The sequence below is a fragment of the Ascaphus truei genome, chromosome 1 (genome assembly GCF_040206685.1).
Source record: "Ascaphus truei isolate aAscTru1 chromosome 1, aAscTru1.hap1, whole genome shotgun sequence".
NCBI lineage: Eukaryota > Metazoa > Chordata > Amphibia > Anura > Ascaphidae > Ascaphus > Ascaphus truei.
The window spans coordinates 239,920,580-239,936,742 of record NC_134483.1 but is presented as its reverse complement, the minus strand read 5'-3'; positions in this window follow the sequence as shown (position 1 = coordinate 239,936,742).

The window sequence follows — 16,163 nt, the reverse complement described above, 5'->3', positions numbered from 1 at the left end:
TTATAATGGTAAAGTAAAAGTACATTAACACAGTATGCAATTTTTTGTTCCATACATTTTTACCATGTCTCTGTCTCGGCCCAGAGATATATATATTTATATCTAGATATATATGGCCATATAGAGAGATCTATGTAGGTTACTATAATAATGGCTAATCATAATTTAGGACCTCTATATACAAAAAGTTGTGTTGAAACCAAATATACATAAGTGAGACACTTTGAAAACACTGTGTATATTATGATATAGCATGTTGTTACTGAACACATTAATGTAAGGTTTTATGTCAGATATGCAGAGATATACCACTGTCATGATTTAATACAGAAATACACTGTGGCCTAATGTAGGTTTAATTTTTTTAAAGAAGTTGTTAAAAAAAAGTCTGCAGCTGCTTTTCAACACAGATTACAAACACAGGAGGTATTGTCTTTTAACCTTGAAGTGGAGAGCAGAAATATACGAAATGTATCCATGTATCTTATGAAACATGATTACCTCAATAGTTCATCAGACATTCTTTTTTGGAACACTGAAATGTCGCTTCCTACTTACACTCCAGTTCGTCCTGCTGAAACCTATGCCGTTATAATAAACAAAGCAATAAAATAATCAGCCGGGTGAAAAAGCAACAGTTCATCAGATTTTTGAATATATCGTTGAAAATTACGCATTCTACAGACAGTCCAGTAATCGTCAGAAATTGATGAATGCTATCAAACATACTTTGTGTATGAGAGATAATTTTCAAAGAATAGTGTCACGTCCTGGTCAGAGGCTTGGATTCTGGTTAGTTGACGACAACTGTCACACTATGTTGGATCGTAGGAGTAATCTATTAGTAAGGAGAGAAAACAGAAGTGTAATGCCTTCACAGAGCGGATTCTCTAATGAGGCAAACCTACTTTACGGGTCACAGTATCAACAAGCACAGGATGAAAATAACTTTGCAAACTGTACAAACTGCCCTCAAGAATACCAGGATGCATGTGAAGACAGAAGCACAAATACTTGCTTTGATCAGCCCCAGTACCTTGAGACAAGCCTGGAATACGTGCAAAACGACATGACCAACTACATGGAAGCAGCTGAATATTCAATGCTAGATTCCAATATGTATGGAGATGAGATGACATCCATTCTGAATGGATTCCAGCAAGAACATGGATTCATGGAACCCTGGTAAATAGAAATAAATGTTTTTAATGAGTAATTAGCAAGTTATATAAATAACGTTCGTGCTTAATTATAATATCATATAATATGATTTAGACAAATTAGTCCATGACATGTTTACAAACATATATACTTTTGTGACAATTATCAATCCTATTTTAATATTACTCAGAAACATATGTATGCTATGATAAAAAGCTTGCAATTAAAGTTGATCCACACAATTTGCATATCATCAATCATACGGAGTAAGGCTTGTGATTTGTTTATCTTATAAGTAGTATTATGTATTTAAGGAATCAAGTCTTACTGTAATGTAATCCATATTGCGCTGTCATGTTAATTGCTAATGAATGTGTGTGTGTGAAGAAATGTACTATGCAAAGATACGTTTATTTGCCTTATTAACGTACACGCGCAAATGTATTTTTTGCCTGCATAGTGATATTTTCTACTGTGACGCGCGTTGCTTTGTGAACTCACGTGAAAGTGAGCCTTAGTTTTCATGTATCTAGTGCCGTCACATGTAAGTCATATGTATGTGTGAGTAAATGGTATCGCAAATGCCTGCGCAGAAATGTATCTGTATTGATGGATGTATGCGTACATGTGTGTGTGTGAGAATAAGAAACAACATCTTTTATATTTTTTTATAAGGTCGCATTACTACTTAGCGCAACAACTGAGATGTAATTAGTGAACACATGCAGTAACACATACACACACACATACACACATATATAAACAACCATGACTACATATATACATACACACACATAGCCACACATAAGCAGACATAGTAGCGGTGAAAGCTAAGTGAGTAACGAAATGGTTAATGATCAACAACGTATGTTGGGTCCCGCCTCCCTTCCACAACAACAACCCAGCGCACGTCAGTATATGAAAATTAATGCTGCGTGGCATGTTTGGACTGTGTCAGGCACGGATAGTGGGGGGTGGTCGTGCGGCGCGTGCACAACACTGCACAGTGATAGGCGGCATGAGGGGACAGCGAATGATTGTGATAGGAGGGGGTGTGGTTGTTGTTTTGCGTGTGCATGACGTAAACCGCTTGGGACAGCATAATTGGTTGGGAATAGATTGGGGGCGTGGCCACGCATCCGTCTCAACTGTGAATGAAAAAGCTAACGAGAAAAAAAAACATGTATCTTAAACACAGAAAAGCACCTTCATCCTTAAGGTGCGTAGTGTCCATTTACACATTGAGTGCAGGGACATACACACACAGCGCACACCGAGGCGTGCGCACATGCCATTGAACATAGGCTGCAAAAATGGGAGCACAGTAGTTGCTGAAAGTAGCATAAGCAAATAACATGCTCTCCCTGCCCATACAGAACGTTCACAACTTTAATATTGTGTACACGGACAAAGTGCACCCTCATTGGAGGAGACGTTCACGTGACGTCTTTACTTGACAAACAACTTCACTTTAGTATCCAGCTTCCGTTTATGCGCGCGCAAAATACAATACAGTGGCATGTTTGAAGTGGAAAGAATCGCAGTTTCCTATGTTACATATTGTAAACAAATGTGTATTCTTTTTGCCCGTAACTCGGAAGCGGAGGTGTACCGGACTGGCAAAGGGTGCTGCTAAACAACACACATGCCCTCTCATGGTCTTATCGCAGTTACCCCACAACACAATGATAAAGTTTTGCAATAATGGAAACCATTACTCGAGCACATATATCACACGCTTTGCGAGAGGAAGGTTTGTGTGATATTGCATAGTGTTGAGCGTCCCGCCCCACACGTCAACATAAAATGTGCGCTGACTTCATAAAGCACAGTGCAATTCACGCGCAGCTATGACAATTAGCGTGAGCTTAGGCAGCACTTAGATACAATGTACAAGCACGCACAACAGGGAGTGTTGTGTCACATGGCAGCGACATTCATGATTTTGCACCCTTTTGCACGCTACTCTGAATGTATGTATGCGTTAATGATTTACCATTGCAACCAATCAATGTGATAACATATTTTGCCTACATTACACAATGAGATTTTGGATGAGACACACTACGTTCATACATGTAATGTTTCTATGAAATGTTAATTCATTCGCCATAATCACACAAACATGCATTACATAAACTTATGTAACTACACTGTATTTTTGCAGAATAAGAGTAAAATATACATGTACAGGTATGTTCCCAGTTTTCATCATTGTTAATGTTAATGGCCGTGCGTGCAAAAGTACAGTTTAAAAACATACGCCTTGCTCAGCTAATTACAATGGATATAATTTTATATCTGTTGTAACACAAATTCATTCAAATACTTACTTATAACCATTCTTGTGTTGTACTACTTAATAGACATATTGAACGCAAGCAACACAACATGTCCCCCTGTGCTTTAACATATCATACACAAAGGCACATGCACAATCATGTCTGATGACCTAAGTGCGCACATGAGACATAGTTGTGGATACATGCCAGAATGCATATTTTTTAACAACACATACAGGAAAACATTATCATTGAAAAACGCGCGCATCAATGAATACATAAGTACTATATCATGATATTAACAGTTTCTTAATGTTATGTCATTTCAGAGAAAACCGTTTGACAGGGAGAAGCATCAAAGGAGAATAGAATATTGCAAAAGGATGCCGAAAACATTTAGTTAGTTTGCTTAATGAATGTGAAAGCTTCATTAGATATTATGCATTTAAGTTAAACAACACTACTTTATAAAGGCTACATGTGGGTGGTTCATGCACGTGTGACAATTTATTTTGTTCAACGAAGACACACAGAAACCGTACATAAATGCCATTATATTATGAAGTGTGTATGTGTATACTGATATGTGCACAATTTTATGATGAATACCTTGCCTTTAGCCACAATTATATTCCAATGTTGGTGTAGCATATTCCAAGAAAATAATTAACCATTAAAAGCATTACATAATGAATACATAGATTTGTTAATATTCATGATTACATATATAGATATGCATGGTAAAAGTAATCAAATGGCACATAAGTGTGTTTATAACAACATGTAGATTTGTGTAGAAACACATTATGAATACATATTCAATGAACTTTATTACAGAATGATCCTTGTAATTGTAAAATCGAAAATGTCAACGTTGACAGGTGTAATTTCATGATTAAGTCTCATGGCCTATTGTAGTCTGTATTACATATAATCTGAAGAAGTTAGGACACATATAATCATACATATTATGTTGTACATGTTCACTTTGTTAATAGTTTATTAAAGATGATGTGTTAATAATGCATAAATTAGCATAATTACATAATAAATCACTAGTTTCATACATGAATGAACATGTACAACATGTATGCATCATGTCCACCTGTCACATTGTAGTATTTTAGTACTTATCTGAAAGAGCAACAAAATAAGACTGACATTTACATACCATACACATGTGGCCACGTACACACCGCATAACTTGGATACCTAATGTGTTCAGCCAACACTATCCTATGGTAGTTGTAAATAAAAAAACATTAATATGACATGCAACAACATGACACACTATACAAAACTTTTAACATTTTCAATGTTAATGACCTGAAAAATATGTGGAAATCACTTTACGCCGTGTCTCCACCCCACTGGCAGTCTGCTCATGATCCCCTGCTGCATGTACAGGAGGTTCATCATCGAGACCCTCACGTATGTCGCCTGTTATATTGTTACTTAATGCAATGTTATGCAGAATGCAACAACTCATCACTATGTCAGCGACCTTTTGAGGCTTGTACTGTAGGACACCACCAGATTTATCAAGACATCTGAAACGACTTTTTAACAGTCCAAACGTCCTCTCAATAACTGAGCGAGTGGATATGTGTGCCGCATTATAACGCTCCTCGGCAGGGGATTGTGGGTTAAGCAGTGGGGTTAGGAGCCACGTTCGAATACCATATCCCGAATCACCTATAATACAGTGGCACAACAAAAGCTTCAGAATTATTATAACTATTGCCTGACAGACATGTACATATTGTATAACATCAACACATACATTAGACACACAATGTGGTTGTATTACATGTTAAATATGTAACAAGAATTGTAAGGTCAAGATAACATGCATATACAGTACTGTATGTATTTAGTACATACATTAGCAAACTTTCAAGGATAGAAGGATGTGTGATGTTACTAACAGACATGATCATACCAAATGCATTCAAATTCTAATGCCTGCAGCAACGCTTCACATAATGTAACACATAATGTTGCCATAGTCAATTTAATGTCTATATCTCACTGTACGAACTGACATTTATGGTATAATATTTGTTAACATAACATTGAACATTTAAAAACGTTACATATCTACTTTCATACAGTATAAGAAATGGAACATTCGAAAAATGTATGAATTCATTATGTGTCCACAACACATACTTACAAAAACCGTTCAACACACGAGTCTTCTATAAATATTTACTCACCCACCAGCCAACCATGACCATAAATACCAGCCTCAAATGCATGGTAGACTGATGAATGTTGCATAATATATGAGTCGTGGCTGGAACCAGGAAATCTGGCTACCACATTCAGAATTTTCATGTTAGCATCGCATACAACCTGCACATTAATGGAGTGAAAGTGTTTCCTATTATGGTACACATACTCCATTTCACCAGGTGCGAGCAGAGCAACAAGTGTGCAATCAATTGCACCCATCACGCATGGTAGACCAGCTATGCTATAAAAAGCCTTCTTTAGTTCCAACCACTCTGTGTGCTCACTAGGAAAATGTATATAATTCCTAGCACGTCTATTCAGTGCACATAGAAACTGGGTAAGGGCACGCGACATTGATGGCTGCGACACCCCACCTACTATGGCCACAGTTGACTGAAAAGACGCCGAAGCAAGAAAATGTAATGAGATCAGCATTTTAACAAGACCAGGTACTGCATGAACTCTGTCTGTTAACGGCTCTAAATCTGCTCTTAAGTCTGCATAAAGAGCCAATATTGCTGATGAACTCAAACGATAACGAGTAATTATTTCTGCCTCGCTCAGCCCCTCCAAATATGTACGATCACGAAAAATACGTTGTCGGGGAACGCTCTCCCCAACCCCTGTCTCTCTTCCTCCCCTCTCCTCTCCCTACCCCCTCTCTCTCTTCCTCCCCTCTCCCTACCCCCTCTCTCTCTTCCTCCCCTCTCCCCCTCTCTCTCCTGTGTCTCCTAAATCCAAATGTGGATGTGCACGAATGAAAAACCAAACATCACTGTCAGTATCGTAACCCGCCATCTCTAGCTGGAAGGAAGTGTGTCATTAGCTTCCTTTAAATGTAGTTGTAATAACGTCACATGACTACTAATCACAGGAGGTGTTAATGAAAATCATTAATTAACACAATGATACCTGTTGGATATCATTAATTAACAATTAATTTCACATGACAAATTAAGTATAACATACAAATTGATGTATATATTAAAAATGTATTTGTTATGTTTTGATCGCTATTTAATACATAGCATATTGTGTAACACCTTATTATTGTGAACGGATTACACAGTAGAAACATGCACTGTCTGTAGCAATGTTAGATCAGGAACATCTCCAATATGTTACAAATGCTGGATTGCTGCAGACATAACACAGCTGAATTCACAGAGAGCATGATGAAGATTGTGTGAGGTAGCATGTAAAGCTAGCATCAACACAATTGAAAAACATAGTGTAATCATTACATTATGTTGACCATCAAATGTAATCATTATTGAAAACATATAAAAAATCAGTGAAATAAGGCCTTCATCATCCTTAGGGATTCATTGCAGGAATATTGCCCTTCATAACAGCAGCTCACAATGTGAAAAACAACGCCTGCTTATATGTATATCAGTATATGAGCTACATGAACCAACATTAGCTGCTCATTAATACTGAATACAGATTTGAGGCACCATACAGGTAATGAAGAGGTGAACAACATTAGCAACAGCTAAAAGCTATTAACACACGTGGACATAATACCTGGTAATCATTAACAAATGAAAATAACACCCACAAATGATGCTCATAAGTCTACAATAAACATGACAAAAAAAACACACAAAAACAACACACATTCCAAAAAGTTTTAGGACTTCACAAACAGAAATAATACAACATGGCAACGTGTGACTGCTGCCACTCAGGTGGTCACAGCATTTGAAAGGATCAAACAAAAATAAGGATAATGTCATACACACACACACACACATAAATGTACAAAGTGGCATGACAATCCATTTTCCATAAATCTGATGCATGCTGGGAAAATAAAAGCCTGGTATTAATGAATGCCATCTGAAGCCATTCATCAGATGCAGGAAAAATTGATTTATTTTATTTATTAAGTCAACACATATCGCAGCTCATCGACCCGTCTCACCACCTATCTGCCAACTTTTTTGTGGTGGATTGTTTTTGGAGATAAAATCGCGTTTTTGACAAGCGAGAGGCAGCGATCACTGACTCGCGGCTCTCTGAATTGCGCGAGTTTATCAACCATCCGAAAATGGTCGATAAGGGGCTGATCGCTGCTCAGACAGCGAGTTTCAGAAAGCAAAAAAAAAGTAGTCGATAAACGCCGTTATCGAGCACTTATCGAGCCTATCTGAATACGGGTGCCCATTTTGGTCGATAAGTGCTCGATAAGGGCCTTATCGACGCTCTCTGAATAAGGCCCATTGTGTTCTATTTATATCTGTCTAATCATCTTTCAGTATATACGTTTAGGGATTATATACTTTCAGGTGTAAGTAACAACTTATAACACGTTACCATTTATTAACTTGTGGAGAAATTGAGGTCTCTCTTATTTTTTCTCATTTAACCTCATATTAATTGATCCATGCTTTTATCATTATATTTGTAACCATGCGCCGGGTGCTATAGAAAATTATTTATATTTTGTTTTTTGTGTTAAAACCGGCATTGGGGCAGTATTGTTTAGATTTTCCTCCTTTGACTGTTCTGCACACCTGATATTCAATAGAATATATTCTTAAACTATATTAGTTTGCAGCATCCGCTCTATGGGAAGAAGCTAGATATGGAAGCATATCAGTCGAGTATTTTTAATATAAGGGCGATGATGAGTATCAATCCTGTAAATATATTTGATGATGAAAATCTGTTAGAAACTCCAATAATAGAGGAAGATAAATGATCTGATTATTTTTATGCCCTTGAAAAATTACTCAAAGAATCTTAAAGTGAGGTCTGTTGTTATCCCTCCTACCTATGTGCTATATGTGTCTTCACAGAGTATATGCTGTGAATTCACCATCATTGTTGCTGTGAGTGTCAGTTTCTTCACTCACAGTACATGCACCGCATTAAACTGACAAGCTACTCACTGAGGTGTTTTATAATATAGTACTACACTAGGAGGATTGGATATTTATCCATTACTATCTATTTGTCCGCGCTGACTTTTATACATTCACCATCTGGTCTGGCAGCTGATCCAGAGGGGGTAACACCCTGACTTATAGCATCATATGCCTTCTATATCCCACCATCATCAGCTGGTTAATTGGGATACTAAAATGATATCTATTTGATGACATAGATGTTCGCTATTGTTGATTTAATTCATTTTTAATCCACGTTACACAACTCTTTGGTAATATATGTTTTAAGTAAATTTATTAAAAGTTATTATTTTTTACACTTAGTGGTGTGCAGTTTAGTGAATTTCTTTAGGGGCACAATCATTTTGTGTTTCCCTTCCCCTCTTCTCTGATTCACTTTTCAGTTCACAGTTTGCACCCACAATTCGATTACCTGATTTATTTATATAACTATTCAATTAGTATGGTTCTGTGATCACTCCCTATCCCTCCCCTGTTGTTTCTCAGTGTATTTTTCGGGGGTACTCTGGTTAGCCCCTTCTAGGGAGTGGATCCACCTCTCATACATACCATGGCTGGCTATCTCACCAGTGGCATGGATATGTCCAGCTGGCAAGATGAGACTAGAAATGTCTATATGCTGTGAATTCATCATCATTGTTGCTGTGTCAGTTTCTTGACTCACACTACATGCACCTCATTAAACTGACAAGTAACTCACTGAGGTGTTTTATAATATAGTACACTAGGAGGATTGGATATTTATTCATTACTATCTATTTGTCCGCGCTGACTTTTATACATTCACCATCTGGTCTGGCAGCTGATCCAGAGGGGGTAACACCCTGACTTATAGCATCATATGCCTTCTATATCCCACCATCATCAGCTGGTTAATTGGGATAGTAAAATTATATCTATTTGATGACATAGATGCTCGCTATTGTTGATTTAATTCATTTTTAATCCACGTTACACAACTCTTTGGTAATATATGTTTTAAGTAAATTTATTAAAAGTTATTATTTTTTACACTTAGTAGTGTGCAGTTTAGTGAATTTCTTTAGGGGCACAATCATTTTGTGTTTCCCTTCCCCTCTTCTCTGACTTAGCTCACATACTCCCTTCAAGAAAAAAATCATTATTTTACACAAGTTATATAAAAGGTGGTTGTCTTGAACTATTTGAGAACTTGTCAGGGAAGATTTAGAAAAACTAGAGTAGGCAAACAAATTAATTAAACCCAATTTGAATGCAAATCAATTTAAAGCGATCAAATCCCTTAAATCTGACACTACTATAGTTATAAAAGCTGCAGATAAGGAAGGAGGCGTTGTTGGCCTTGATAAAGATAGCTATATTCAAGAATTCATAAGATTGCTTAATGATAGAGACATATATTTGAAACTTGCTAAAAATCCCACAGATAGTTTTCTGTTGGAAATGGAGAATCATCTGACAATAGGATTTAAGAAAAATATTATTACTAGAGATGAATTCGATTTTATTTTTGTAGACAAACCAACATTACCAGTATTTTATTATTTGTTCATATTTCATAAAGATGCCATTAAACCCCCCCCCCCTCACCCCCCGGGAGACCGATCATCTCGGGGGTTCAATCCATAACCTCCAATCTTTCTGCATATATAGATCACTTTCTCCAGAAACCAATTCAAGCACTTCCATCACATTTAAGGGACACCACACACATAATTTATTAGAACATATCACCTGGTCAGATGATCATATATTACTCACATGTGATATCACATCTTTATACACAGTTATTAGTCACGATCAGGGTTGTAAGGCTGCACGACACTTTTTGGAATTAGATAAAACACTTTCACCAGCACTTATAGATTTTATTGTTAAGAGTATTCATTTCACTCACACACAATTTCTTTTGGTTTAACGAAGAAATGTATTTACAAATCACAGGTACCGCAATGGGCATCAGATTTGCGCACAGCTAGGCAAATTTGTTGATGGGCCTATGGGAGGAGGAGAACATCTGGGCCAACAACGGGTTTGACGCAAATCTGGGGCTCTACAAACGGTACATAGATGACATTATTATTATTTGGCGTGGAGATCACAACACATTACAAATATTTTTAGAGCACATTAATTTAAATTCGTAAAATTTAAAATTCACTAGTAAATTCAATAAACTTGAACTGGAATTTCTGGATTAACTAATCTATATTAAAGATGCTTCTATTTATACTAAAACTCATCATAAACCAACAAACTGTTTAAATTATATTGAAGCAGAAAGCAACCACTACAAAAAGTGGTTGGATAATATCCCATTCGGAGAACTAAGGCGTATGAAACGCAATTGTTCAGAAGAAACTGTCTTTGAACAACAGGCCTCTATTTTAATAGATACATTCAAAACAAAATCATATAGTGATAACATGTTGGAAGATGCCTATTCTAAAATTAAGAAACTAAACAGAAAAGATCTACTTAAAGGGGATAAAAAGATCAAAGATAGGATCTTTATATCCGAATAAGATACTGTGGATGTACCATTTATAACCCAGTATAAACCCTTATCAGCAAAAATAAGACAAGTTTTGAACAAACATTGGCACTCAGTTCTCCGTGACCCTATGCTGCATTCACACCTTCCACCTATACCAAGAGTGGTATTTACAAAATCAGATTCACTTAAAAAATCCATTGCATCCAGCTGTTTAAAGTTTAATATGGAAAATAGATCGCATTCATTCCTAAATGTCAAAGGATTCTTCAAATGTTTACGTTGTAAAATGTGTAAACTAAATTTACAAGAAACTAAGCAAGTTAAAAATTTCCATTTTACACATACAAATGAGGAATTTTGGCTCTGTACGCCACCACAATGGATTTGAAATGAAACAACCGAGATGCAATAGAAGTGCAGACTTTCAGCTTTAATTCAAGTGGTTGAACAAAAATATCGTATGAAACGTTTAGGAATTGCAACCATTTTCATACACAGTACCCTTATGTCAGGGGCTCAAATGTAATTGGACAAATTAACACAATCATAAATAAAATGTTCATTTTTAATACTTTGTCGAGAATCCTTTGCAGGCAATGACTGCTTGAAGTCTGGAATGCATGGACATCACCGAACGCTGGGTTTCCTCCTTTGTGATGCTTTGCCAGGCCTTTACTGCAGCTGTCTTCACTTGTTGTTTGTTCGTGGGTCTTTCTGCCTTAAGTTTTATCTTCAGCAAGTGAAATGCATGCTCGATCGGGTTGAGATCAGGTGATTGACTCGGCCATTGCAGAATATTCCACCTCTTTGCCTTAAAAAACTCCTGGGTTGCATTCGCAGTATGTTTTGGGTCATTGTCCATCTGTAAAATGAAGCGCCGTCCAATCAACTTTGCTGAATTTGGCTGAATCTGAGCATACAATATATCCCTATACACTTCAGAATTCATCTGGCTGCTTCTGTCTTATGTCACATCATCAATAAACACTAGTGACCCAGTGCCATTATAAGCCATGCATGCCCATGCCATCACACTGCCTCCACCGTGTTTTACAGATGATGTGGTATGCTTCCGATCATGAGCCGTTCCAAACCTTCTCCATACTTTTTTCTTCCCATCATTCTGGTACAGGTTGATCATCGGGCTGCAGCTGCGGTATTTGTGCTGATTCAATCTTCATCGCCACATTTTTTTTGGCTGACTGTTTCTGGTCGAGCTGGGAAAACCTACCCTTTGAACACTGCGGAAGTGTTCTTGTGAGACACGCGGGTCCCGACGCCAACCGTACAGGTACTCCCTTAAATGCTAAACAACATTGGTTCCTATAACCCTAAGATGCAAGGCTTCTAGCTGACAGGCGCGCAGACAGCGTGATTCCTGTTCAGTATATATCAGGGCTACTGCTAGGGGAGTGTTTATTATCATTGAATTTGGAGCTATGCACTCTATTCCTTAAAGGAGGACTGTTCAAGGCACCAATTACTCACAGGACTCTCATTGACTATTTGTCCCTCAGGGTTTCCATAATATCTATTGTTGTAGCTTTTCAAGCTCCATCATTTTTTATATATATATTTTTACTTATTATTATAATTATTTGATTCGTGTAATTCTGTTACATTCATGGTCATTTATTATTTGCATTTTATTCATTAAATTGTAACATTTGTTTACAGAATTGTGCGCTCACAGTTTGTTATATATATATATATATTGTGATATATTGAAGCAAAAGGTGTTTGAGGGGAGGTACATAGGACCCAGCACCTTCCAGGGTGTGTTCCCTTCACTCTCACCTGAACCCTAATTAATGAGCTTCAAGGTTAAAAGGCAGCACAGACAGCTTCTTGTGCTGCTGCTGTGCTGGTCTGAAGGCACACACACAGACAGCCCTGTGAGATACTGCAAAGGGAAGCTGCAGGTACAGTGTCTAAAGTGGGGAGAGACCTTAGGTTTCCCCCACTGTTAGTTGGGACTAAGCTGTATTAGTCAGAACTCTGAAAAGAGTTAGGTTTTTGTTTCTATTTTCTTACAAGTTAACCCTGTTCCTGCTTTGTACCTGGCAAATAAACCCTCCTGTGCATCAATACTACGTTTCCCTGCCTTTGATCTGGATGAAAGAGACTGCAACGTGGTGTGGACATCACAATTGGTGGAGTTTAATGCGGGCAGTCCACAAGGCAGTGAAAGTGGAAAATGGAGGCGTTTCTGTCCTCGCTCCAGTACAAGCAAACAGAAAATGCTGCTATTCTGTTGTGGGGTTTGCAGGAGATGTCAACATCCCATAATGAGAGCTTACAACAGATTACAAAGTTACAAACAGAAAGTACTGCGGCGTTAGTACAGCAGATGGCGCTGTCCCCAGACGCTAAAAGATGAACAACACGAGGCGCAACTTCGCCTACACCAGGAGCTCCGAGTCTTGGGGGAGAAAATTACCGCCCAGGCTAGCGTGGCCCCACAGGTCGCTCACCAGGTAAAATCGCACCTTATTAAGAAGATGACGATGGACGATGACGTTGAGGCGTACCTGTCTATTTTCGAGCGCACCACAGCACGCGAAGGGTGGCCAGTTGAGCAGTGGGCTAGAATAATTGCTCCTTTCCTGGTGGGGGACTCGCAGAAGGCCTATTATGACTTGGAGCCAGAGCAGGCGGAAAACTATGAAACCTTGAAGGCTGAGATTATGGCACGGCTAGGTGTCACTGTCGCAGTTCGGGCCCAGCGGTTCCACTCCTGGCGTTACGATGCAGAAAAGGCTCCCCGCTCCCAAATCTACGACCTCATCCACTCGGTGCGGAAATGGCTCCAGCCTGACGAATGTACAGTCGCCGCCGTCGTCGAAAGGGTCGTCATAGACCGGTTCCTGCAGGGTCTTCCTCGCACCGTCCAGAAGTGGGTCAGCCAGAATGACCCCCAAAGCGCAGAGCAGTTGGTCGCTTTAGTGGAACGCCACTTTGTTGCCGAGGAGATGGCCCGGAATATAAGTCCCGACGAGTTTCCCGGTCGCACGTCCCCGCACATCAGGAGGTCCGGTAAGACTGTTCCTCGGCCTAGTGGCCCACAGGGACTCATACTCTCATAAAGGAGATGGAAATCCCACGGCCCATAGAAGGGACTCTAGCCCCACTCCTTCCAATAGACTGGAGAAAAAACCCCGACCCAGTTTTGGGAAGTACACTGAGTGCTACAAATGTCATGAACTTGGACATGTGGCAGCAGTTTGCCCTATGAACCTTGACCGAATGCAATGTGACATTTCTGTGGGGTATTTTTGGGGCGGGGTTCTTGCTGTTAAACAGACTGTGATAGAGAAAGGTCATTTAGAGAGGAATAGGATGTGTGAAGTCAAAATAGATGGGATACCTGTAAGTGCAATGCTCGACACTGGTAGTGCAGTTACGTTGGTCGCTGCACATCTTGCCCAGTTTTGGATTCTACCAGGAGTCTCCTTACAAGTAACCTGTATCCATGGGGATGATCACACTTACCCGGCTGCACGAGTGTTCATAGAAAACCCCATCGGCCCAGTACATCATCAGGTCGGAGTAGTGCCGAATCTGATGTATGAGGTACTAGTGGGCCAGGATTTCCCATGGTTTTGGGAACGGTGGGAAAGGAAGTCTGATTGTGTTCAGGATGTGCCCTTGAGGTCTGAGGTTCCCGATCCAGTAGACCTTGGTTCAGTGTTAGAGGTTATGGCAGGTGAAGAACCTGAGGTTGAGGACACTCCAGAACTAGATTTTCAGGATTTACAGGTTGCTCCCGTAAAGTTTGCCTCTGCCCAACTAGATGATTTGACGCTAGTAAACGCCAAAGCCACAATAGTGAGCATAAATGGGGTACCAGTTAATCCTGAGGTTACGCCATCACCACCCTACTTTATCTACAACAATGACTTGGTGTATAGGGTAGAAAGAGATGACCCTGACCGGTTAGAGCAGTTACTGGTGCCAAAGCCCTTTAGAAGTCAGGTAATGGACCTGGCCCATAGCCATGTCCTGGGGGGACACCTAGGGGTAAAGAAAACCACTGATAGAATAAAGGCACGATTTTATTGGCCGGGTCTACACAAAGACGTAGAACATTATTGTGAGACATGTCCAGAGTGTCAAATGACCTCACCAGTAAAATCGTTCCGTAGTCCGTTAGTACCCTTGCCTATTATTGAAGTTCCTTTTGAACGTATCGGAATGGATCTGGTAGGCCCATTACCAAAGTCAGCACGGGGCCATCAACACATTCTAGTCATTGTAGACTATGCCACAAGATATCCGGAAGCGGTTCCCCTCCAGAATACATCCGCTAAAGGCATAGCCAAAGAATTAATGTTGTTGTTTACTCGGGTCGGGATCCCCAAGGAAATATTAACAGACCAAGGAACCCCTTTTATGTCCCGGGTTACGAAAGAGCTATGCAGGTTGTTGAATATCAAACATTTACACACCTCGGTCTATCACCCGCAAACCGACGGTCTAGTGGAGCGGTTTAACAAGACTCTTAAACATATGTTGCGGAAGGCCATAGACCGAGATGGTAAAAACTGGGATTATATCTTGCCGTATTTATTGTTTGCCGTAAGAGAAGTCCCTCAGGCATCTACAGGTTACTCCCCTTTTGAGTTGTTGTATGGGAGACATCCACGAGGTATACTGGATATGCTCAAAGAGACCTGGGAAACAGAGTCAACACCCCACCGTAGCATAATCGAGCATATTTCCCAGATGCAGGATCGCATTGCAGCAGTGTTGCAGATTGTGTGACAACACATGCAGCAAGCCCAGAGTTCACAGCAGAACACTTATAACCGGAATGCCAGACTTAGGGTGTTTGGGCCGGGAGATAAGGTGTTAGTGCTGGTACCTACAGTAGAATGTAAATTTTTGGCCACCTGGCGAGGACCCTACGAAGTCCTAGAAAGAGTAGGAGAGGTCAATTATAGAGTTAGTCAGCCCGGGAGGAGGAAGCCAGAACAGTTGTATCATGTGAATCTCCTAAAGCCCTGGAAAGAGAGGGAAGCGTTGGTTACTGTAGTTCGGACTGTACCATCTAGGAAACCTTCTGTTCCTGAAGTGAAAGTTGCTGAC